Genomic DNA, 21972 nt, shown 5'->3' on the forward strand with positions numbered 1-21972 from the left:
GTAGACGAATGTTTTAAATGGTATGTTTTAATGTGTTGTTTAATATGTTTTAATGTACTGTTTTTAACAATTGACAAAACGTCTATGTAAATATGTGTTGGACAAATAAAAACGCCCCCCATATGGAGGGCTTGTCAACTTAAAAAAAAATCTGTTCTTATCAGTTTAATATCTGATACGTCCCCTATCTGGGGACCATATATTAAATGGATTTTTAGAACAGGGAGCTGGAAAAAGAGCTTGCTCTGTCCACTCCACGCATTGACCTGGTATTGCAGTACCTCCAGGACCGGTGCACCCCCTTTCCTACAACCGTTTCCAAAAGCAGAAAAAACAAAACCGACGAGCAAGAGGTGCAGCGCAGCTGTGGCTTCTTCTGCTGCTGCTAACAAACCAGCACTTTGACTGACACTCAGCCCGTCTGCTGCCGTGGAGCTCGCAACATTGTATCCACTGTGCACAGCACAGGTACAACTGGAAGCAAAACAACACACAGCAGTTCATATGCCAGCCGCACTCTATAGTTCGTACCTACCGCTGCGCTAATAGCCAAGTTGGAAACATCGGGCAGGCACAGCGTATCCTGGCAGCCTGTCTCTGTATGCTCCACGTATTCGGGTCATGGGTGTATGTGCAGGGGGTGCGGTCGCACCTGGGGCCCGGAGCCCTAGGGGGCCCATAAAGTCTCTCTTCCCCACATTGTAAACCAATGCTATCAATGAAGCTTTATAGTTTGAGGGCCCAGTCCCAGACTTTGTACTGGGGCCCCGCAGCTTCAAGTTACACCTCCGGATCAGGATAATGCTAGGCCATTCCAACCAGCCTGTGTGAGTGACCTGCAGTCGCTGGTAGTCGAAAAGCGGCCGGCCCCGGATGTGTGCTTCAGAGTGGACAGACAGCAGTGGACCCCCAATCACACAGGCCCGAGGCTTGCTATGCGGCACGGAATACCTCATTGGACTGCAGCGCTCCATGCGGGCTGAGATACACGCTCCACGTGGGATGGGCAGTATTCCGTCCATGAGGATCCAGGCCAACGCTTACAGATGGAGCAACACCCGGGGAGCAAAGAACTCCAACGAACGGCCGTCTACTTTAAAAGGATGTATTGCTTTATTCAATGCATGGACACAGAAACAGTTCAACCGCTCGCTAAAGACCGCAGTCAATACAGTAAAGAGAGAAATGTGTCTGTTTAATGTAAACTTGCACGGAGCTCGTTTGTGAGCCACTGACTGAATGAATGCTGCCGCTGCTGCATGTCTGAAACGTGGTCTGACGTTACATGCACCAGCAGGGATAAGGCCTTGCCTATAAGCATTCCCCAGCTGGCAAAAACGGAACCTCCCTGCCTATTCCTCACCGTGGAAGAACGGAACCTACCTTTTTTTAAAAAAAAAAGAAAGCCACAGCAGCAGCCAACTCGATTTTGGTAGGCCGCTGTCTCCCCCTTGTGTGCTGCATTAAAAATGCACTCCGCTAAAAATAACTGATCCACGAAATAGAGCGTAGGGAGAGAATGAGGCTTCTAGATGAGCCGTCAGGCTATGATAAATTGTATCACACCTGGGCGATATGGATAGATGCCCGGAGCTCACCCCTATTTACTAGGTGGTTACAGACAGGGACATGTGAGTAACACGTTTAAACCACAATCGTAAAGAGAAACAGCAATCCCGGAGCGCCCCCCCCCCCTCCCCCTTTTTGTTTTATTTTCTCTTTCTCCCGTGTCATAGATACCTACCCTCCCTTACCGCTCCCCCCCCCTTCCCCTGTTTGTAGACCTTATAAAATATCACAGACAAACATTATATAGTTCAACTCGAAATTTATTTATTAAGTTTCATTGTCAAAGTTATTTTTACATTGCTTTGAGATAAGGCAAAAGTTTCCCCCCCCTCCATGAAACCAATAAAACCTATATTGAATAAAATAAAAATGATGCAGTTGCCGGTAGTTCAGCAGTTGCCGGTAGTTCAGCAGTTGCCGGTAGTTCAGCAGTTGCCGGTAGTTCAGCAGTTGCCGGAAGTTCTGCAGTTGCCGGAAGTTCTGCAGTTGCCGGAAGTTCTGCAGTTGCCGGTAGTTCTGCAGCTTCTTGGTAGAGATAAAGACCATCTCCCGTCTCCCAGCTGCAGCAGAGACTGACTGAAATCGCTGCCAAGCCCGCTATTTATGCTTCTAAATTGATGACATCACAATGGAGTGACATCAGCCTGCCATACACCTGGCTCATGACATCACAAGGGAGTGACATCATCAGCATTCCAAACACCTGGCTCATTTGCATACAGTATGTATGTATGACATCACAAGGGAGTGACATCATCAGCATTCCAAATACCTGGCTCATTTGCATACAGTATGTATGCATGTATGTGTCTATCTATCCTATCCTATCCTATCTAATCTATCTTTATTAATTACGTAGAATATAGATATGGATTATTTCTGAATTATAGATTTTGTAGATATAGATTAAAGATAGATTTACGATTGTGTGTGTGTGTGATAGAGATATATATATATATATATATATATATATATATATATATATGTAAAAAAAATATAAAATCTGTAGTTATGTATGTATGGCGGGAAAAAAAGGCCTGCTGTATGTTTTTAAGTTCTTCGGATAACCATGCCATTCTATTATTCTCCTTACTAGGGTCTACTAATGCCGGCCCAGGGAAAGGCAATAAAGCCCTATGGGGCCGAAGCCAATTTCCCTCATTTCAGGTAAAAAGTTTCCATCCGTCCCCACTCGAAATGCGGCCGGCCGAAGAGATCCCTCCAACCGACCGGCCGACGCACCTTCAGAGACAAACTAGTGCTTGCTTCTAGTGTCATCGCCGGCTTAACCATCCTGGGTAGGGAGGTGACGAGTCCTGCAGCAGCAGCAGCAGCAGGCTCTGCAAGCCTAGGATGCGTGAGCACGGTGCAAGAGGAAGGACTGAGGGGGGAGGGCGCGGTTGAGAAGGCGTGGGGCGGGGCTATGTAAAGTTTTACTAGCTCTCCCAGCTGCCTGGGTGCATTGTGGGTGCGCCCAGAGTGCTGGCTGAGCGTGTTGCCTCAAGCCTTGGAAGTGGAGTTGGGCGGGCCGGGCTACAGGTGAAACCCATTTCGGGTTATCGCTTCTCGGCCTTTTGGCTAAGACCAAGTGTACCTAGTACAGGAAGTCTTAGCCGGAAGGTAACTCGGGTACCCCTCTCCTTTGCCTGGCGGGATCGCCCACTTCGGTGGGCTTCACCCGCCTGCTGCCATCAGGGAGAGGGATTAGTCCCAGGGTAAACGGGTAGCGATCCCCCTGCCTCTTCTGGTCTCCGGGCCAGGAGAGGGCGCTTTTCATACCACATCACAAAAGCGGTTTTGTGATATTCTCAAATACCAAAAATGGGCGAGGGCCCACACGACATACCGGCTTATGCGCGGATAAAGAACACTATACGTGTGTCTTTTTCAGATAGTGCGGACACACGTGGTCTGAAATATGTGGTTGAGGACGTGCTTAAAGGCGTTTTTAACGTACAAAAACACGAGATCCTGGCTATACAAGACTACCCGAAGCGACGGATCTACGATGTAACCTTGACAGAGACAGGCATCTTCCGGGACCTGGTCGCAGCCATATCAACAAAAAAAGATCCGAAGCTGGAGGGAGTCTTGTTAGTCGAGCACGTCCTCGACATCACTAAACTCGTGGTGATTAAGATGTATTCGCCCTACACTGACGTGAAGGAAGTTGAGGACTTTCTTTTACGATACTTCAAAGCGGTCAGATGTACGGGTAAGATTATGAACGAGTTTGGCATATGGACTTCAAAATGGCGCTTCCAGACCACGTGTGTAAGTGACCCCAGTTGGCCGGGGGGAGTGATCTTACCGCCCGCGCGTTTTAAATTGGGCAAGGTGAATGGCGACCTATACTTTGCGGGAATGCCCGACTTTTGCAGGATTTGCTCAAAATACGGTCATCAAAAAGAGTCCTGTGCAAGCACTTGTAAGAAATGTGGGGGTACGGATCACGAGACGAGTAAATGCCAGAAAGGAAAAGGGTGCTATTTTTGCGGCGGTGTTGGTCACCTCTATACGTTTTGCCCCCACAGAGCACAGAGGACGGAGCAGCAAGGGCGACCCGGACCCAAAGAGCAGCCGGGGCAGCCAGATGACCAGAAAACACCCCCCCAGGGAGAGGAACCTGAGGAGATGGAGGTTGCAAGTGGACCCCCCCAAAACGAAGGCAAGGAGCAGCGGAGCATCAAGCGGAGGGTGAGTGATCGGCGGACAGGCTCTCCCTCCCGGGAAACCGGTCGAGGTAGTAGAGCCAAGGAAGCCGGTCCAGGCTCTCCCACGATGCCCGCTCAAGCGGTGCCTGAGGCGGAGGACCCTGGGGGCACGGCGGCAGCTCAAAAAAGGCGGAAAGGCTCAGGTGACAGGCTGTACTCGGAGGTGGTGCAGGGGGGAACACCGGAGATCCCGACGAAGTCGGAGGACCCGGTGAAAGTACCCCCTGCGGTGCCATCCCAGAATGCCCCGCCCCCTCCTGTCCAGGAGGGGGCACGGGGTGCCACCTCTGAGGAGGCCGAGGAAATGAGCCAAGTACCCACCCCGGCGGAGGGGAAAGAGAAGGACATGGGAGCTGGCCTGCTAGCCCCCATGGAGATTCAAGAAACAATAGAATCAATATGGGACCTCACGCAGATCCCTCTCTCGGGCACCGTCGGGGGTCCACTGAGTGAAGTAGGTTCCTCTCCAGCATCAGCGTTCACATTAGATTCGGATGCGGGGGGGTGTGAGAGTGCCAGCGAGGTCTTTGGCTTGCCCGGAGACTTCTAAAGAGAAGACCCACGTTATACCATAGTCTCCAATGGCTGCTCTGTCGGGACTCACATTTAATGTCAGAAGCATCGAGAGCCACGTGAGGAGGGTCGCCCTCTTCAGCTATCTGACTATTTTTGCTGCCTCCGTCTTTTTCCTGCAGGAGTGCGGTATCCCGCATAGGGCCCAGTACAAAAAATACCAAGAGGACTGGGTACATGGACCGTCGGTCTGGTCCGGCTCTAACGAGACCAGATCGGCGGGGGTCGCCATTCTTTTTAAAGGGAACGTTTTTATTGATGTTATTAACGAAATTTTACCAGGCAGAGTTTTATTGGTCAAAGCGTTTATTAATGGTATAAAGTGGCAGTTTTTAAATTTTTATGGGTCAACAGATAAAAATGAAAGAGCGGAGATGTTGGAGATTTTACCCTTGTTTTTAAACGATTCTGATCCTCTGATTTTAGCGGGGGATTTTAATTGTATTTTAAAGGGGGAACGCCGGCTTTCTAGCTCAGTGAGCAGAAATTACGACAAAACCTCATCTTTGTTAAAAAATGTAATTTTAGACGCCAAGCTCACTGATGCTTTTAAAACATGCAATCCCAACGCATCAGAGGAAGCCGGCGTCACCTGGAGCAACAAGATCTGCAGCTCCAGGATAGATTTTATGTTCTGCTCTTATCAAGTACTGCCTTTTAGATGTGATTCTTTTACCAACGTGTTTTCTGACCATAAGCTTTTATATTTTAAAGTTGATACAGTTTTAAAAAGAAAAACTGGAAAGAATGCCTGGAAATTTAACGTGTCCCTTTTAGAAGATCCGCAGGTTTTATCCGATTTTATCGCTTTTTATAGAAACTGCAGACGAGTGAAGGATCCCAACACTCCCACCAGCCAGTGGTGGGAGATGATGAAACAAAAAATCAAAACATTCTTCATCAAGGTTGGGATCACCAAAGCTAGAGAGAAACGTATATTTTATTCCAACCTGAACACTCGTCTGCAGACCCTGTATAAGTTCCGTGAACATGATATAGAGGTGGACCACGAGATCATCGAGGTGAAGAAAGAGATCGCCCGGTGCCTGGAGCAGAGGGGAAAGGAGATTATATTCCGTTCAAAAGTAAAACACCTGGAGGAGAATGAGACCTGCTCCAGGTACTTCTTCAAGAAGATACGTGACAAACGCACAGTCCTCGATGATCTCGGTGGCACCAAGGACGTACAGGGTATTTTAAAGAAAGTGCATGAGTTTTATGCGGATCTTTTTAATACAAAAACTGTTGACATTGATTTTATGAATGACTCGTTGAAGGAGATCACTGACGTTTTAGATCCTGGTTCTTGTGAAATTTTATTACGGGACATCACAGAACAGGAGATTTTAGACACTATCAAAAGTTTTAAACCAGGCAAGGTGCCTGGGCCCGATGGTATACCCATAGAGTTTTATGTCACCTTTTTTGGTATTTTTAAGGATGACCTCTTCTCCCTTTTTACAGAAGTTTTTATGTCTAAAGCCCTCCCGGGGTCCTGGAAGAAGGGTGACGTGTCTCTCCTTTACAAAAAAGGAGACAAGACCGATATTAAAAACTGGAGACCGATCACCCTTCTGAACAGTGACTACAAAACAATGGCTAAGATATGTGCAAACCGTTTAAAGACCGTGATAAACAAAATTGTACACCCCAACCAGGTCTGTGGGGTGCCCGGGAGGGCAATATGGGAGAGTCTTAACCTCATAAAAGACTGCATAAGTGACACCAAGTCAAGGAAAGGTCAAATGGCAATTTTAACAATAGATTTCGAGAAAGCCTTTGACCGGGTGTCACATTTTTATCTTTTTAAGGTTTTAGAGAGAATGGGTATACCGGAAGGTTTTTTATTGTCTTTAAAAGCGTTTTACAATAATTGCACGAGCAGAATTTTAGTAAATGGTTTTAAAACACAGGAAGTGCTTTTAAACTCCGGGGTGAAGCAGGGGTGTCCCTTGTCCCCACTACTTTTTATATGCGCACTAGAGCCTCTTTTATGTACATTCAGACGGGACAAGCAGATCCGTGGGATCCCCCTGCCCGGCGGGGGGGGGATCGAGGCCAAAGTAGTGGGGTACATGGACGATGTGGCAATTCTCGGAAGGGACACCCCGTCGATCCAGAAGGCTGCGAGACAGATTGAGTTTTATTGCTGCGCCTCGGGTTTTAAAGTGAATTTTAACAAAAGTAGCATTTTAAACATCGGGGACCTGCCTTTGCCAGACGTCCCCATTCCTGTGTCTGACTCGGTGCAGATTTTAGGTGTCTCCTTCAACGAGGACAACAGAGGTCTTAACAGTTGGGACTTGGTGGCACAAAAAATAAATAAGAAATTCTGTATGTGGGGTATGAGAAAGCTGACCATGGAGGGGAAAGTTTTAATAACCAAAATGGTGATTCTACCTATTTTATTATATTTGAGTTTGGTGTTCCCCCCTCCTGGGAGGGTTTTTAACAAAATCGTTAAAGCTGCTTTTACCTTTTTATGGAGTTCCAAGATGGAGAAACTTAAACGCGAGATTGTGATGAAACCAAAAATAATGGGTGGAAAAGACTTTCCCGATTTTAAAGCCTTTTTATACACCAAGTATTTTAGCATGTGCCTGGGCGCACTTTTTAAAAACCACTTCTGGTCTTATTTTTTAAGATATAACACAGGTTATTTTATGAGGCGTCACGGGTGGTTTAAAACCGTTTTAAACTCACCTTATTCTTTTAACCTGTCACCAGAATATAAGATTTTAGAAAAAATTGTGGTTTTATATGATTTTACCGGAAAAAGTGCGCAGATTTTAATGAATAGTAAATTAATGATAAAAAATATTAAAGAAAGTGGTTTTTATGTTCAAATTAGTAATTTTAATGAGAGCAAAACCAAAGAAATATGGAGAAAGATAAATAACCACATTTTTAATTCACAGAAAGACCTGGCCTGGAGCTGCGTCCACGACTGTCTTCCGTGCCGGGCATTCCAGCATCGTAGAGGATTGACCAACACCGCCGCGTGCCCAAGACCCGGATGTGGAGAAGAGGAGACAACTACCCATCTGTTATGGACTTGTTTTTTAACCAAGAGAGTATGGACTCAGATTTTACCATTAATACGAAAGATAACTGGACTGAGGAGAATAACGCTACAAGCAATATTATATGGATGTCTGGAATGCCCCACACGGTCGCAAGAAATTATGGCATGGAAGATAGTCAACTCGATCAAAGCAGCTCTGTGGAAGGCCAGGAACATTTTAGTCTTCAAACGCGAAGTTTTATCTGTGAAAGATATTTTATCTATGGCTCTTAATGAAATGTATCAATATTATATTGTGGACAGGAAAAACTTTCCTATTTTATCAAGAAAATGGCTTTTAAGGGAATGGAACTCCATTATATAGTGCCACCAAGTGCCCTTTTATGTGTTTTTTAATGGGAATTTTAACAACATGTAATGTATGTTTTGAATGTTTTTTATGGTATGTTTTAAATATGTTCTATAATGTGTTTTTAAATGTACTATATATGAACATTCTAACATGTCAAATGTCAAAACGTGTTGTTTAAAATAAACGCCCCCCATCTGGAGGGTTAGTCAACTTAAAAAAAAAAAAAAAATCTGTTCTTATCAGTTTAATATCTGATACGTCCCCTATCTGGGGACCATATATTAAATGGATTTTTAGAACAGGGAGCTGGAAAAAGAGCTTGCTCTGTCCACTCCACGCATTGACCTGGTATTGCAGTACCTCCAGGACCGGTGCACCCCCTTTCCTACAACCGTTTCCAAAAGCAGAAAAAACAAAACCGACGAGCAAGAGGTGCAGCGCAGCTGTGGCTTCTTCTGCTGCTGCTAACAAACCAGCACTTTGACTGACACTCAGCCCGTCTGCTGCCGTGGAGCTCGCAACATTGTATCCACTGTGCACAGCACAGGTACAACTGGAAGCAAAACAACACACAGCAGTTCATATGCCAGCCGCACTCTATAGTTCGTACCTACCGCTGCGCTAATAGCCAAGTTGGAAACATCGGGCAGGCACAGCGTATCCTGGCAGCCTGCCTCTGTATGCTCCACGTATTCGGGTCATGGGTGTATGTGCAGGGGGTGCGGTCGCACCTGGGGCCCGGAGCCCTAGGGGGCCCATAAAGTCTCTCTTCCCCACATTGTAAACCAATGCTATCAATGAAGCTTTATAGTTTGAGGGCCCAGTCCCAGACTTTGTACTGGGGCCCCGCAGCTTCAAGTTACACCTCCGGATCAGGATAATGCTAGGCCATTCCAACCAGCCTGTGTGAGTGACCTGCAGTCGCTGGTAGTCGAAAAGCGGCCGGCCCCGGATGTGTGCTTCAGAGTGGACAGACAGCAGTGGACCCCCAATCACACAGGCCCGAGGCTTGCTATGCGGCACGGAATACCTCATTGGACTGCAGCGCTCCATGCGGGCTGAGATACACGCTCCACGTGGGATGGGCAGTATTCCGTCCATGAGGATCCAGGCCAACGCTTACAGATGGAGCAACACCCGGGGAGCAAAGAACTCCAACGAACGGCCGTCTACTTTAAAAGGATGTATTGCTTTATTCAATGCATGGACACAGAAACAGTTCAACCGCTCGCTAAAGACCGCAGTCAATACAGTAAAGAGAGAAATGTGTCTGTTTAATGTAAACTTGCACGGAGCTCGTTTGTGAGCCACTGACTGAATGAATGCTGCCGCTGCTGCATGTCTGAAACGTGGTCTGACGTTACATGCACCAGCAGGGATAAGGCCTTGCCTATAAGCATTCCCCAGCTGGCAAAAACGGAACCTCCCTGCCTATTCCTCACCGTGGAAGAACGGAACCTACCTTTTTTTAAAAAAAAAAGAAAGCCACAGCAGCAGCCAACTCGATTTTGGTAGGCCGCTGTCTCCCCCTTGTGTGCTGCATTAAAAATGCACTCCGCTAAAAATAACTGATCCACGAAATAGAGCGTAGGGAGAGAATGAGGCTTCTAGATGAGCCGTCAGGCTATGATAAATTGTATCACACCTGGGCGATATGGATAGATGCCCGGAGCTCACCCCTATTTACTAGGTGGTTACAGACAGGGACATGTGAGTAACACGTTTAAACCACAATCGTAAAGAGAAACAGCAATCCCGGAGCGCCCCCCCCCTCCCCCTTTTTGTTTTATTTTCTCTTTCTCCCGTGTCATAGATACCTACCCTCCCTTACCGCTCCCCCCCCCTTCCCCTGTTTGTAGACCTTATAAAATATCACAGACAAACATTATATAGTTCAACTCGAAATTTATTTATTAAGTTTCATTGTCAAAGTTATTTTTACATTGCTTTGAGATAAGGCAAAAGTTTCCCCCCCCTCCATGAAACCAATAAAACCTATATTGAATAAAATAAAAATGATGCAGTTGCCGGTAGTTCAGCAGTTGCCGGTAGTTCAGCAGTTGCCGGTAGTTCAGCAGTTGCCGGTAGTTCAGCAGTTGCCGGAAGTTCTGCAGTTGCCGGAAGTTCTGCAGTTGCCGGAAGTTCTGCAGTTGCCGGTAGTTCTGCAGCTTCTTGGTAGAGATAAAGACCATCTCCCGTCTCCCAGCTGCAGCAGAGACTGACTGAAATCGCTGCCAAGCCCGCTATTTATGCTTCTAAATTGATGACATCACAATGGAGTGACATCAGCCTGCCATACACCTGGCTCATGACATCACAAGGGAGTGACATCATCAGCATTCCAAACACCTGGCTCATTTGCATACAGTATGTATGTATGACATCACAAGGGAGTGACATCATCAGCATTCCAAATACCTGGCTCATTTGCATACAGTATGTATGCATGTATGTGTCTATCTATCCTATCCTATCCTATCTAATCTATCTTTATTAATTACGTAGAATATAGATATGGATTATTTCTGAATTATAGATTTTGTAGATATAGATTAAAGATAGATTTACGATTGTGTGTGTGTGTGATAGAGATATATATATATATATATATATATATATATATATATATATATGTAAAAAAAATATAAAATCTGTAGTTATGTATGTATGGCGGGAAAAAAAGGCCTGCTGTATGTTTTTAAGTTCTTCGGATAACCATGCCATTCTATTATTCTCCTTACTAGGGTCTACTAATGCCGGCCCAGGGAAAGGCAATAAAGCCCTATGGGGCCGAAGCCAATTTCCCTCATTTCAGGTAAAAAGTTTCCATCCGTCCCCACTCGAAATGCGGCCGGCCGAAGAGATCCCTCCAACCGACCGGCCGACGCACCTTCAGAGACAAACTAGTGCTTGCTTCTAGTGTCATCGCCGGCTTAACCATCCTGGGTAGGGAGGTGACGAGTCCTGCAGCAGCAGCAGCAGCAGGCTCTGCAAGCCTAGGATGCGTGAGCACGGTGCAAGAGGAAGGACTGAGGGGGGAGGGCGCGGTTGAGAAGGCGTGGGGCGGGGCTATGTAAAGTTTTACTAGCTCTCCCAGCTGCCTGGGTGCATTGTGGGTGCGCCCAGAGTGCTGGCTGAGCGTGTTGCCTCAAGCCTTGGAAGTGGAGTTGGGCGGGCCGGGCTACAGGTGAAACCCATTTCGGGTTATCGCTTCTCGGCCTTTTGGCTAAGACCAAGTGTACCTGGTACAGGAAGTCTTAGCCGGAAGGTAACTCGGGTACCCCTCTCCTTTGCCTGGCGGGATCGCCCACTTCGGTGGGCTTCACCCGCCTGCTGCTATTAGGGAGAGGGATTAGTCCCAGGGTAAACGAGTCGCGATCCCCCTGCCTCTTCTGGTCTCCGGGCCAGGAGAGGGCGTTTTCCCTTTTGGTGTGTGTCACATAGCGGTTGATTGTGACCCACCATTTCTTCTTCAAACATGGGCGAAAGCCCACAAGAAATACCGGCATATGCGCGGATCAAGAACACTGTACGTGTCTCTTTTTCAGATAGTGCGGACACACGTGGTCTGAAGTATGTGGTCGAGGACGTGCTGCAAGGAGTGTTCAAGATACAAAAGAGAGAGATCCTTGCGATCCAAGATTACCCCAAGCGACGGATCTATGACGTGACCCTGACCGAAGCGGGCATCTTTAGAGACCTGGTCTCAGCCATCCCAATAAGAAAAGATCCGAAGCTTGAGGGTGTCTTGCTGGTCGAGCACGTCCTCGACATAACCAAACTTGTGGTGATTAAAATGTATTCTCCCTACACTGATGTAAAAGAGGTCGAGGACTTTCTCTTACGTTATTTTAAATCGGTCAGATGTATGGGAAAGATTATGAACGAGTTTGGTATTTGGACCTCGAAGTGGCGATTCCAGGCCACGTGTGTAAGTGACCCCAGTTGGCCGGGGGGAGTGATCTTACCGCCTGCGCGTTTTAAATTGGGCAAAGTGAATGGCGACCTATACTTTGCGGGAATGCCTGACTTCTGTAGGACTTGTTCAACATACGGTCACCAAAAAGATTCCTGTGCGAGTACTTGCAAGAAATGTGGGGGCACTGATCATGAGACAAGCGGGTGTAAAAAAGGCAAAGGATGCTATTTCTGCGGCAATGTTGGTCACCTCTACACGTTTTGCCCCCACAGAGCACAGAAGACGGAGCAGCAAGGGCGACCCGGAACCGAGGAGCGGCCAGGGCAGCCAAAAGACCAAGCAGCACCCCCCCAGGGAGAGGAGCCTGAGGAGATGGAGGTCTCCAGTGGGCCCTCACAAGGTGGTAAGGAGCAGCGGAGCATTAAGAGGAGGGTGAGCGACCGGCGGACTGGCTCTCCCTCCCGGGAAACCGGTAGAGGTGGCAGAGCCGGGGAAGCCGGTCCGGGCCCTCCCAAGGTGCCCGCTGAGGCGGTGTCCGAGGCGGAGGACCCTGGGGGCACGGCGGCAGCAACACAAAAACGGAGGAAAGGCTCGGGTGGTAGGCTGTACTCGGAGGTGGTGCAGGGGGGAACACCGGAGATCCCGACGAAGTCGGAGGACCCGGTGGAAGTACCCCCTGCGGTGCCATCCCAGAAGGCCCCTCCCCCTCCTCGCCAGGAGGGGGCGCGGGGTGCCACCTCCGAAGGTGCAGAGTCGGAAGCGAGCCGAGTACCCACCCCGGCTGAGGGGACAGAGACGGTCACGGGAGCTGGCCTGCCAGCCCCCATGGAGATTCCGGAGGCGATCGAGGCGATTTGGGATCTTACGCAGATCCCTCTCTCGGGCACCGTAGGGGGCCCACTAAGTGAGGTAGGTTCCTCTCCAGCATCACCGTTCACGATAGATTCGGATGCGGGGGGGTGTGAGAGTGTCAGCGAGGTCTTTGGCTTGCCCGGAGACTTCTAAAGAAAAGACCCACGCATATCCCTAGTCTCCAATGGCTGCTCTATCGGGACTCACTTTTAATGTCAGAAGCATCGAGAGCCACGTGAGGAGGGTCGCCCTCTTCAGCTATCTGACTATTTTTGCTGCCTCCGTTTTTTTCCTACAGGAGTGCGGGATCCCGCATAGGGCCCAGTATAAAAAATACCAAGATGACTGGGTACATGGACCGTCGGTCTGGTCCGGCTCTAACGAGACCAGATCGGCGGGGGTCGCCATTCTTTTTAAGGGTAACGTTTTAATTGACGTTATTAATGAAATTTTACCAGGCAGAATTTTATTGGTCAAAGCTTTTATCAATGGTATTAAGTGGCAGTTTTTAAACTTTTATGGTGCAACAGACAAAAACACCCGAGCAGAAATGCTAGAGATTTTACCCCTTTTTATTAACGATTCAGAACCCCTGATTTTAGCAGGTGATTTTAATTGTATTTTAAAGGGGGAACGCCGGCTTTCTAGCTCAGTGAGCAGGAACTACGACAAGACCTCTTCCATACTAAAAAATGTGATTTTAGACAGTAAGCTCACTGATGCTTTTAAAAAATGTAATCCTAACGCATCAGAGGAAGCCGGCGTTACCTGGAGCAACAGACTGTGCAGCTCCAGGATCGATTTTATGTTCTGCTCGTACCAAGTACTGCCTTTTAGATGTGACCTTTTTACCAATGTTTTCTCTGACCATAAGCTTTTATATTTTAAAGTTGATACCGTTTTTAAGAGAAAATCCGGTAAGAATGCCTGGAAGTTTAACGTGTCCCTTTTAGAAGATCCGCAGGTTTTATCTGATTTTATCACTTTTTATAAAGACTGCAGGCGAGTAAAAGATCCCAACACTCCCACCAGCCAGTGGTGGGAGAAGATGAAACTGAAAATTAAAAACTTTTTTATCAAGGTTGGGATCAATAAAGCAAAAGAAAAACGTACATTTTATTCTAACCTGAACACTCGCCTGCAGACCCTGTATAAGTTCCGTGAACATGACATAGAGGTGGACCACGAGATCATCGAGGTGAAGAAAGAGATCGCCCGGTGCCTGGAGCAGAGGGGAAAAGAAATCATCTTCCGTTCCAAAGTACAACACCTAGAGGAGAACGAGACCTGCTCCAGGTACTTCTTTAAGAAGATAAGAGACAAGCGGACAGTCCTCGATGATCTCGGTGGCACCAAGGACATACAGGGTATTTTAAAGAAAGTGTATGAGTTTTATGCGGATCTTTTTAATACTAAGTCTGTTGACAGTGATTTTATGAATGACTCGTTGAAGGAGATCACTGACGTTTTAGATCCTGGTTCTCGTGAGATTTTATTAAGGGACATCACAGAACAGGAGATTTTAGACACTATTAAGAGTTTTAAACCAGGTAAGGTGCCTGGGCCCGATGGTATACCCATAGAGTTTTATGTCACCTTTTTTGGTATTTTTAAGGATGACCTCTTCTCCCTTTTTACGGAAGTTTTTATGTCTAAAGCCCTCCCGGGGTCCTGGAAGAAGGGTGACGTGTCTCTCCTGTACAAAAAAGGAGACAAGACCGACATCAAAAACTGGAGACCGATCACCCTTCTGAACAGCGACTACAAGATAATGGCAAAAATATGTGCGAACAGACTAAAGACCGTAGTAAGCAAAGTTGTACACCCCAACCAGGTCTGTGGGGTGCCCGGGAGGAGCATATGGGAGAATCTTAACCTTTTAAAAGATTGTATTAGCGACACAAAGTCCAGGAACGGGAAAATGGCCATATTAACGATCGACTTTGAAAAAGCCTTTGACCGTGTGTCCCACTTTTATCTTTTTAAGGTTTTAGAGAGAATGGGTATACCGGAAGGTTTTTTATTGTCTTTAAAAGCGTTTTACAACAACTGCACGAGCAAAATTTTAGTCAATGGTTTTAGGACACAGGAAGTACTTTTAAACTCCGGGGTGAAGCAGGGGTGTCCCTTGTCCCCACTACTTTTTATATGCGCATTAGAGCCTCTTTTATGTACCATACGGCGGGACAAGCAGATCCGTGGGATCCCCCTGCCCGGCGGGGGGGGGATCGAGGCTAAAGTAGTGGGGTACATGGACGATGTGGCAATACTTGGAAGGGACACCCTGTCGATCCAGAAGGCTGTAAGGCAGATTGAGTTTTATTGCTGCGCCTCGGGTTTTAAGGTAAATTTTAACAAAAGTAGTATTTTAAATATTGGGGACCTGCCCTTGCCAGATGTCCCCATTCCTGTGTCCGACTCGGTGCAGATTTTAGGTGTCTCCTTCAACGAGGACAACAGAGGTCTTAACAGCTGGGACTTGGTGGCACAAAAGATAAATAAGAAAATCTGTATGTGGAGCATGCGGCAGCTGACCATGGAGGGGAAGGTTTTAATCACAAAGTCAGTGATTTTACCTATTTTATTGTACCTGAGTTTAGTGTTTCCCCCTCCTGGCAGAGTTTTTAATAAAATTGTAAAGGCATGCTTCACATTTTTATGGAACTCCAAGATGGAAAAACTAAGCAGGGAAATAGTGATGAAGCCAAAGACAATGGGCGGAAAAGATTTCCCTGATTTTAAAGCTTTTTTATATACAAAGTATTTTAGTATGTGTATTGGTGCTCTTTTTAAAAACCACTACTGGTCTTATTTTATACGATATAATACTGGCTATTTTATGAGGAGGAATGGATGGTTTAAAACAGTTTTAAATTCCCCTTATTCTTTTAATCTGTCCCATGAGTATAAGATTTTAGAAAAAATAGCCATTTTATATGATTTTACTGGGAAAAGCCCACAAGTTTTAATGAACAGTAAAATTATTTTAAAGAACATTAAAGAAAGTGGTTTTTATGTGCAAGTAAGCAATTTTAACGAAAAGAAAAGCAAAGAGACCTGGACAATGGTTAACCATTATATTTTTAATTCACAGAAAGACCTGGCCTGGAGCTGCGTCCATGACTGTCTTCCATGCCGGGCATTCCAGCATCGTAGAGGTTTGACCAACATTGCCGCATGCCCAAGACCCAGATGTGGAGAAGACGAGACGACGACCCATCTGTTATGGACTTGTTTTATTGCCAAGAGAGTTTGGACCAAGATTTTGCCGTTAATGATTAAAATAACCCGGATAAAGAGACTTACGCTGGACGCTGTTTTATATGGATGCCTGGAATGCCCCACACAGACGCAGAGAATTATGGCATGGAAGATGGTCAACTCGGTCAAAGCAGCTCTATGGAAGGCCAGGAACATTTTAGTTTTTAAACACGAGATTTTATCTGTGAAGGACATTTTATCCATCAGTCTTAACGAGATGCACCAATACTACATAGTGGATAGGAAAAACTTTCCAATTTTAGCAAGGAAATGGTTTTTATCAGAATGGAGTTCCATAATATGATGTCACCAAGTGCCCTTTTTACGTGAAATTTTAAACTGTTTTGGTATGGTTTTTACAACGTGTATTATATGTAGACAGATGTTTTAAATGGTATGTTTTAAAGATGTTATTTAATGTGTTTTTAATGTACTATGGACAAACACTTGGAAAAAAAGTCTATGTATATATATATGTTGTGTAAATAAATACACCCCCCCTTGTGGAGGGTTTGTCAACTTAAAAAAAAAAATCTGTTCTTATCAGTTTAATATCTGATACGTCCCCTATCTGGGGACCATATATTAAATGGATTTTTAGAACAGGGAGCTGGAAAAAGAGCTTGCTCTGTCCACTCCACGCATTGACCTGGTATTGCAGTACCTCCAGGACCGGTGCACCCCCTTTCCTACAACCGTTTCCAAAAGCAGAAAAACAAAACCGACGAGCAAGAGGTGCAGCGCAGCTGTGGCGGCTGCTGCTACCACCACCCAAGCACTTTGATTGACACTCAGCCCGTCTGCTCGCAACATTGTATCCACTGAGCAGCTGCGTCTGCCAGAGTGTGCACAGCACAGGTACAACTGGAAGCAAAACAACACACACACACACACACACCAGTTCATATGGCAGCCGCACTCTATAGTTCGTACCTACCGCTGCGCTAATAGCCAAGTTGGAAACATCGGGCAGGCACAGCGTATCCTGGCAGCCTGCGTCTGTATGCTCCACGTATTCGGGTCATGGGTGTATGTGCAGGGGGCCCGGAGCCCCAGGGGGCCCATAAAGTCTCTCTTCCCCACATTGTAAACCAATGCTATCAATGAAGCTTTATAGTTTGGGGGCCCAGTTCCAGACTTTGTACTGGGGCCCCGCAGCTTCAAGTTACACCTCCGGATCAGGATAATGCTAGGCCATTCCAACCAGCCTGTGTGTGTGACCTGCAGTCGCTGGTAGTCGAAAAGCGGCCGGCCCCGGATGCGCGCTTCAGAGTGGACAGACAGCAGCGGACCCCCAATCACACAGGCCCAAGGCTTGCTATGTAGCACGGAATACCTCATTGGACTGCAGCACTCCACGCGGGCTGAGATACACGCTCCACGTGGGATGGGCAGTATTCGTCCATGAAGATCCAGGCCAACGTTTAGAGATGGAGCAACACTCGGGGAGCAAAGAACTCCAACGAACGGACGTCTACTTTACAAGGATGTATTGCTTTATTCAATGCATGGACACAGAAACAGTTCAACCGCTCGATTACAGACCGCAGTCAATACAGTAAAGAAAGAAATGTGTCTGTTTAATGTAAACTTGCATGGAGCTCGTTTGTCAGCCACTGACTGACTGAATGCTGAAACGTGGTCTGACGTTACATGCACCACCAGGGATAAGGCCTTGCCTATAAGCATTCCCCAGCTGGCAAAAACGGAACTTCCCTGCCTATTCCTCACCATGGAAGAACGGAACCTACCTTTTTTTTAAAAAAAAGAAAGCCACAGCAGCAGCCAACTCGATTTTGGTAGGCCGCTGTCTCCCCCTTGTGTGCTGCATAAAAAATGCACTCCACTAAAAATAACATTGATCCACGAAATAGAGCGTAGGGAGAGAATGAGGCTTCAAGATGAGCCGTCAGGCTATGATAAATTGTATCACACCTGGGCGATATGGATAGATGCCCGGAGCTCACCCCTATTTACTAGGTGGTTACAGACAGGGACATGTGAGTAACACGTTTAAACCACAATCGTAAAGAGAAACAGCAATCCCGGAGCGCCCCCCCCTCCCCCTTTTTGTTTTATTTTCTCTTTCTCCCGTGTCATAGATACCTACCCTCCCTTACCGCTCCCCCCCCCCCTTCCCCTGTTTGTACACCTTATAAAATATCACAGACAAACATTATATAGTTCAACTCGAAATTTATTTATTAAGTTTCATTGTCAAAGTTATTTTTACATTGCTTTGAGATAAGGCAAAAGTTTCCCCCCCTCCATGAAACCAATAAAACCTATATTGAATAAAATAAAAATGATGCAGTTACTGGTAGTTCTGCAGTTGCCGGTAGTTCTGCAGTTGCCGGTAGTTCAGCAGTTGCCGGTAGTTCAGCAGTTGCCGGTAGTTCAGCAGTTGCCGGAAGTTCTGCAGTTGCCGGAAGTTTTGCAGTTGCCGGTAGTTTTGCAGTTGCCGGTAGTTTTGCAGTTGCCGGTAGTTCTGCAGTTGCCGGTAGTTCTGCAGTTGCCGGTAGTTCTGCAGCTTCTTGGTAGAGATAAAGACCATCTCCCGTCTCCCAGCTGCAGCAGAGACTGACTGAAATCGCTGCCAAGCCCGCTATTTATGCTTCTAAATTGATGACATCACAATGGAGTGACATCAGCCTGCCATACACCTGGCTCATGACATCACAAGGGAGTGACATCATCAGCATTCCAAACACCTGGCTCATTTGCATACAGTATGTATGTATGACATCACAAGGGAGTGACATCATCAGCATTCCAAATACCTGGCTCATTTGCATACAGTATGTATGCATGTATGTGTCTATCTATCCTATCCTATCTAATCTATCTTTATTAATTACGTAGAATATAGATATGGATTATTTCTGAATTATAGATTTTGTAGATATAGATTAAAGATAGATTTACGATTGTGTGTGTGTGTGTGATAGATATATATATATATATATATATATATATATATATATATGTAAAAAAAATATAAAATCTGTAGTTATGTATGTATGTATGTATGTATGGCGGGAAAAAAAGGCCTGCTGTATGTTTTTAAGTTCTTCGGATAACCATGCCATTCTATTATTCTCCTTACTAGGGTCTACTAATGCCGGCCCAGGGAAAGGCAATAAAGCCCTATGGGGCCGAAGCCAATTTCCCTCATTTCAGGTAAAAAGTTTCCATCCGTCCCCACTCGAAATGCGGCCGGCCGAAGAGATCCCTCCAACCGACCGGCCGACGCACCTTCAGAGACAAACTAGTGCTTGCTTCTAGTGTCATCGCCGGCTTAACCATCCTGGGTAGGGAGGTGACGAGTCCTGCAGCAGCAGCAGCAGCAGGCTCTGCAAGCCTAGGATGCGTGAGCACGGTGCAAGAGGAAGGACTGAGGGGGGAGGGCGCGGTTGAGAAGGCGTGGGGCGGGGCTATGCAAAACTCTCCCAGCTGCCTGGGTGCATTGTGGGTGCGCCCAGAGTGCTGGCTGAGCGTGTTGCCTCAAGCCTTGGAAGTGGAGTTGGGCGGACCGGGCTACAGGTGAAACCCATTTCGGGTTATCGCTTCTCGGCCTTTTGGCTAAGATCAAGTGTACCTGGTACAGGCGGTCTTAGTCAGAAGGTAACTCGGGTACCCCTCTCCTCTGCCTGGCGGGATCGCCCACTCCGGTGGGCTTCACCCGCCTGCTGCTATCGGGGAGAGGGATTAGTCCCAGGGTAAACGGGTTGCGATCCCCCTGCCTCTTCTGGTCTCCGGGCCAGGAGAGGGCGCTTATTTATTGTCTATCACAAAGCGGCTTTGTGATTTTACCACGTCTTAAAAAATGGGCGAGGGCCCACACGATATACCGGCTTATGCGCGGATTAAGAACACGATACGTGTCTCTTTCTTGGACAGTGCGGACACACGTGGCTTGAAGTATGTGGTCGAGGACGTGCTTAAAGGGGCGTTTAACGTGCAGAAACGCGAAATACTAGCAATACAAGATTACCCCAAGCGTCGGATCTATGACGTGACTTTTACTGAAAACGGCATTTTTCGTGATTTGGTGGCAGCGATTCCGGAAAAAAAAGATCCGAGGCTTGAGGGTGTCTTGCTAGTCGAGCACGTCCTTGACATCACTAAACTCGTGGTGATTAAGATGTATTCTCCCTACATTGATGTGAAAGAGGTCGAGGACTTTCTGCTACGTTATTTCAAATCTGTCAGATGTACGGGAAAGATTATGAACGAGTTTGGTATCTGGACCTCAAAATGGCGTTTCCAAGCCACGTGTGTAAGTGACCCCAGCGGGCCCGGGGGAGTGATCTTACCGCCCGCGCGTTTTAAATTAGGAAAAGTGAATGGCGACCTATACTATGCGGGAATGCCTGACTTCTACAGGATTTGTATGAAATACGGTCACCAAAAAGAGTCTTGCGCAAGTACATGTAAAAAATGTGGGGGCACAGACCATGAGACAAGTCAATGCAAGAAAGGAAAAGGGTGCTATTTTTGCGGCGGTGTTGGTCACCTCTACACGTCTTGTCCCCACAGAGCGCAGAAGGCGGAGCAGCAAGGGCGACCCGGACCGAAGGAGCAGCCAGGGCAGCCAGAGAACCAAAAAGCGCCCCCCCAGGGAGAGGAACCTGAAGAGATGGAGGTTTCGGGTGGACCCCCTCAGAAGGCAGGTATGGAGCAGCGGAGCATCAAGAGGAGGGTGAGTGACCGGCGGACAGGCTCTCCCTCCCGGGAAACCGGTGGAGGTAGCAGAGCCGAGAAAGCCGGTCCAGGCCCTCCCACGATGCCCGCTCAAGCGGTGCCCGAGGCGGAGGACCCGGGGGGCACGGCGGCAGCTACAACAAAAAGGAGGAAAGGCTCGGGCGGAAGGCTATATTCGGAGGTGGTGCAGGGGGGAACGCCGGAAATCCCAACAGGGATGGCGAGCCCGGAGGAAGTACCCCCTGCTGAGCCATCCCGGAAGGCCCCTCCCCCTCCCAGCCAGGAGGGGGCGCAGGGAGCCACCTCCGAGACTACAGAGTCAAGAACGAGCCAAGTACCCACCCCTGCAGAGGGGAACGAGATGGACACGGGAGCTGGCCTGCTAGCCCCCTTGGGAAATCCGGAAGCATTTGAATCGATATGGGACCTCACACAGATCCCTCTCTCGGGCACCGTTGGGGGTCCACTAAGTGAGGTAGGTTCCTCTCCAGCGTCCCCGTTCACGATAGATTCGGACGCGGGGGGGTGTGAGAGTGCCAGCGAGGTCTTTGGCTTGCCCGGAGACTTCTAAGAAGAAGACCAACACATATTCCTAGTCTCCAATGGCTGCTCTATCGGGACTCACTTTTAATGTCAGGAGCATCGAGAACCACGTGAGGAGGGTCGCCCTCTTCAGCTATCTGACTATATTCGCTGCCTCCGTCTTCTTCCTGCAGGAGTGCGGGATCCCGCATAGAGCCCAATATAAAAAATACCAAGATGACTGGGTACATGGACCGTCGGTCTGGTCCGGCTCTAACGAGACCAGATCGGCGGGGGTCGCCATTCTTTTTAAAGGAAACGTTTTAATTGATACTATTAACGAAATTTTACCAGGCAGAATTTTATTGGTCAAAGCTTTTATTAACGGAGTAAAGTGGCAGTTTTTAAACTTTTACGGATCAGCAGATAAGAATGAACGTGCAGAAATGCTAGAGATTTTACCCCTTTTTATTAGTGATTC

At 47.3% G+C, this 21972-nt stretch overlaps 2 non-coding genes and 1 pseudogene across 2 annotated transcripts; all 3 read left to right on the forward strand.

Annotated features, from left to right (window-relative positions):
* Window positions 1-126: 126 nt before the first annotated feature.
* LOC136574082 (U2 spliceosomal RNA) lies at window positions 127-303 on the forward strand (annotated as a pseudogene).
* An 8117-nt stretch (window positions 304-8420) lies between these two features.
* On the forward strand, window positions 8421-8615 carry LOC136574102 (U2 spliceosomal RNA). Its single transcript, XR_010786231.1, has one exon. It is a non-coding gene; the product is annotated as a U2 spliceosomal RNA (small nuclear RNA).
* Window positions 8616-16761: 8146 nt separating this feature from the next.
* On the forward strand, window positions 16762-16951 carry LOC136573932 (U2 spliceosomal RNA). The gene has a single exon (XR_010786133.1). It is a non-coding gene; the product is annotated as a U2 spliceosomal RNA (small nuclear RNA).
* The last annotated feature ends 5021 nt before the right edge of the window (window positions 16952-21972 follow it).

This window comes from Eleutherodactylus coqui, chromosome 7, assembly GCF_035609145.1.
Source record: "Eleutherodactylus coqui strain aEleCoq1 chromosome 7, aEleCoq1.hap1, whole genome shotgun sequence".
Classification (NCBI taxonomy): Eukaryota; Metazoa; Chordata; class Amphibia; order Anura; family Eleutherodactylidae; genus Eleutherodactylus; species Eleutherodactylus coqui.